Source organism: Urtica dioica, chromosome 7 (genome assembly GCF_054948205.1).
Source record: "Urtica dioica subsp. dioica isolate 48M chromosome 7, U.dioica_male_clone48M_v1_H2, whole genome shotgun sequence".
Lineage (NCBI taxonomy): Eukaryota > Viridiplantae > Streptophyta > Magnoliopsida > Rosales > Urticaceae > Urtica > Urtica dioica.
The window spans coordinates 3,473,117-3,477,801 of record NC_142762.1 but is presented as its reverse complement, the minus strand read 5'-3'; positions in this window follow the sequence as shown (position 1 = coordinate 3,477,801).

Here is a 4,685-nt window from a genome sequence, read left to right as displayed (position 1 = left end):
CCGGCAACGGTGACTGTCACGGACCGCGCGACAAACGAAGAGCCGGAGAGCTCGCAACTTCACGTCGTGGGCGCAATCTTGGGCGGCCCGGAGTTCGGAGACTCGGCTATGCAAAGGAAGAAGTACGTGCGCGAAGTTTCCCAAGGGAAAATAGCGCACTACATCAACCATACGTACGAGGTCCCTCCTCCGGCCCCCTTCGAATCCATTTTCTTCACCGGACAAGAAGCGGCGCGAGTTCTCCATCCACACAACGACGCGATAGTCGTCTCTGCCCCGGTCGCCAACAACCTCGTCCGGAGAATCCTGATCGACAATGGGAGCTCCGCCGACATAATCTTCAAGTCGGCGTTGGACAGGATGAAGCTATCCGGGGTGAGACCGACCCCAATCTCAACCCCGCTCTTCGGCTTCTCCGGGGAGAGGGTCATGACGGAGGGAACTATCGACCTCCCGGTTACCTTCGGTACGCCGGGGGGGCTCGAGGTTACCCACATCGTGTCGTTCCTAGTGGTGGATCAGCCCTCGGCTTACAACATCATCATCGGCCGCCCGACTCTCAATCGGTTGAAGGCCATAACGTCCACGTACCACCTGATGATGAAGTTCCCGACCGAGAAAGGAATCGCCGTGATGTTGGGAGACCAATCCATGGCGAGGATGTGCTACATCCAGGGCGTGGACGGAAAAGGGAAAGGAAAGATGGTGAGCACCGTCTTCCAACTCGGGGACAAATTCCAGTGCAAGTTAGAGGGGGGAGGCACCTTCGGAGAGCTAGACCAAAGGGACGATGTCGAGCGTCGAAAGATGGAGACGCCGGACGACCTCGTTCCCGTCATGTTGGACGACGCCAAGCCTGACCAAGTAGTCAAGGTAGGCGCCGAACTCCCATCTGAGGTCCGAGCCGAGCTCGCCGCTTTCCTCCGAGAGCACAAAGATGTCTTCGCGTGGACACACACCGACATGCCGGGGATCGACCCCGAAATCATGGTTCATTGTCTCAACGACGACAAGAGAGTGGCCGAGCGCGTTCAACCGCGACGGGCGTTCAGCGGGGAGAGGTACCAAGCCATTGGTGAAGAAGTTGACAAACTTCTCGCCGCCGACTTCATCAGGGAGGCGGAGCACCCCAAGTGGGTGTCCAATGTGGTGATGGTCAAGAAGCCAAACGGGAAGTGGCGGATCTGTATCGACTACAAAGATCTCGACAAAGCCTGCCCGAAAGACAGCTTCCCTCTCCCGAGGATCGAGCAGCTCGTGGACGCCACGGCGGGCCACGAGTTGCTGAGCTTCATGGACGCCTATTCAGGCTACAACCAGATCCGCATGCACGAGCCGGATCAGATCAAAACCACCTTTGTTACGAACCGCGGACTTTACTGTTACAAGGTCATGCCCTTTGACCTCAAAAACGCGGGAGCGACGTATCAAAGGTTGGTGAACTGCATGTTCGCCAATCAAATTGGCAAAACTATGGAGGTCTACGTGGACGACATGCTTGTCAAAAGCCTCAAAGCCCACGACCACGTTCGAGACCTTAGGGAAATGTTCACGATCCTGCGACGCTACAAAATGAAACTCAACCCCAACAAGTGCGCTTTCGGGGTCGAATCTGGAAAGTTTCTAGGCTACATGGTGAGCCGCCGCGGGATCGAGGCCAATCCTGAGAAGATTAAGGCGATCTTAGAGATGAGGTCGCCACAAAAAGTCAAAGAAGTTCAAAGCTTGACGGGAAGAATCGCCGCCCTGACGCGATTCGTTTCCAAAGCCACTGATAGGTGCCAACCGTTCTTCAAGGCACTAAAGAAGACCGACGGGTTCGTGTGGACAGAGGAGTGCGAGGAAGCATTCCACGATATGAAAGCCTATTTCACCTCCCCCCCGTTCCTCGCGAAGCCGAAGAATGGCGAAACCTTGTACCTCTACCTCGCGGTTTCCGATAGGGCCGTGAACGCGGTCCTCATACGCGAGGAAGACAGGGTACAATGGCCGGTCTACTACGTTAGCAAGGCACTCCTCGACGCCGAAACCCGATACTTGGAGATCGAGAGACTGTCCCTCACCCTCATCATGAGCGCGAGAAAGCTCCGGCCCTACTTCCAAGCGCACCCCATTGTGGTCCGCTCGGGACATCCCATCGAGAAGGCCCTTCAAAAAGGGACCTCCTCTCGAATGGCGATATGGTCCCAAGAGCTGGGCGAGTACGGGATCGAGTTCCAACCGAGAACCGCCATTAAGGGTCAGGCCCTCGCCGACTTCATCGCCGAGTTCACAAGCGCGCCCCCAACCAACGAGGGCGACGAGAGTAGTGAGAGCACGGAAGACAAGGAGGACGACCACAGCGAGTCGTCGAAGAAGAGAACCAACGACCCGTTAGGGCCGGTCTGGGACTTGCACGTGGATGGCGCGTCAAATGCCCGAGGGGCTGGCGCCGGCGTTGTGCTCACAAATCCCGATAGGGAAAAGCTGAGATACGCCCTGCGGTTCGAGTTCAAGGCTTCCAACAACGAGGCAGAGTACAAGGCTCTGATCGTTGGCTTGGAGCTAGCGAACAAGTTAGGCGCCCAAAACCTGCGCATCCATTGCGACTCGCAACTGATTGTGAACCAGGTTAAGGGCAACTACGCCGCAAAAGAGCCACACATGATCGCGTACTTGTCCAAGGCCCAAAAGAACCTAGAGGCCCTGTCGTGGTTCGAGATCGTCCAAGTTCCTCGAGAAGCCAACATTGATGCTGACGCCTTGGCTCGTCTCGCGTCTGGGATAGAGGAGGAGGGCGAAGGCAGTGTCCCGATCGAAGTATTGACCCGACCCTACGTCTCGAGAGGCGACGTAGGGGTGGTTGACGAGATTCCGCCTCCCTCATGGATGACTCCGCTCGTGGAATTTCTGAAGCGAGGAGTCGTCCCCGAAGACAAAGAAGAGGCCAGAAAGCTGAGAAGCTTGGCGCTGAAGTACACAATGAGGGAGGATAACCTGTTCAAGAGAGGCTACTCTATGCCCCTTCTTCGCTGCCTAACCGAAGTCGAGGCAAGAAAAGCGCTCCGCGAAGTGCACAAAGGGGTGTGCGAAAACCACGCCGCTGGGCAATCGTTGGCATTGAAGCTACTGAGACTTGGATATTTTTGGCCGACCTTGAAAAAGGACTCCCACGAGTGGGCCAAAAAGTGTGATAAGTGCCAAAGGTTCGCCCACATCCCGCGTCAAGCATCGGCCCCATTGTGTCCAATCATTGTGCCGCGACCTTTCGCGAAGTGGGGAATCGACCTCATTGGTGAGCTACCTACGGCCCCAAGGCAATACAAGCACGCAATCGTGGCCATCGATTACTTCACAAAGTGGGTAGAGGCCGAGCCGCTGGCGAAGATCACTGAGGCGAACACGACAAGCTTCATCTGGAAAAGCATCATCTGCCGCTTTGGGATCCCCGCGTCGATTGTAACCGACAACGGGAAACAATTCGACAACGCGCGCCTCCGAGAAATGTGCGAACAACTGGGCATTAGCAAGACTTTCTCCTCTCCTCGCCATCCTCAAGCTAACGGTCAAGTCGAGGCGGTTAACAAGACAATCAAAGAGAACTTGAAGAAAAAGCTGGAGGAAAGAAAAGGGGCTTGGGCCGACGAGCTCCCCATGGTCTTATGGGCGTACCGCACCACCGCTTGAAATGCGACCGGCGAAACCCCTTTCGCTCTCGCATTCGGCGTCGAGGCCGTGGTACCCGTCGAGACCAAGCTACCAACCTTGCGCATCGAGGAGTACAAAGAAGCCACCAACGACGACGCAATCAGGCTCGAGTTAGACCTCATAGACGAACGGAGGTCGGACGCACTCACCTGACTTGCTGCGCAAAAGAGGAAAGTCGAGAAATACTACAACTCAAAGATCAAGCTGCGAAAGTTCGCCGACGGAAGCCTCGTTCTTCGAAGGGTGTTCCAAAACACCAAGGTGCAAGGTGCAGGAGTTCTAGGCCCCACCTGGGAAGGCCCGTACCGTGTGCGCCGAGCCATCCACAACGGCACGTACGAGCTCGAGAACATGGAGGGACTCGTGTTCACACACCCGTGGAACGCGGAGCACCTTCGGCAATATTACCAATAGATGTTCGTTCGTCCATTTTACGCTTCGTTGTTTTCATGTAATTTTCGATTCTAGCAAAGACAATTTAAAATTTCAAGTTTGGCCAACGGCCTGGGATGTAATTTTTGAACCATTTCAATAATTTAATGAATTACATTTCACTTCAAAACATTGTATCCTAGTTTCTAGCCTCCTCTACGATCACCCAAGAAACTCGGGGGGCTAAGGAGGATAAGGCGAGGGTAACGAGCCCGCCTACTCCACTTTTCACGCACCAAGCGGTAACAAAACACCCATAAATCGGATCCGCGCACCGGACCTCCGACTTCGTACCCTCCTCGTGCGACGCTCTCGCACGGGTTGAGGCCGTACGCCGAGAGATAGCGAAACGTCGACAAGTTGGATCCGCGCACCGGACCTCCGACCTCGCACGTCTTTTGCTGCGACCCTCTCGCGTGACGATGCACCTTGCACACCGATAGGCGGCAAGGCATCGATGGATCACGTCCGCGCACCGAATTGTCGATCTCGGCAGTCAAAACCCAAAATGTGACACGCGTACCGACATGTACCACGCTCACTGGGAACTGCGAACTCGTCCCGAT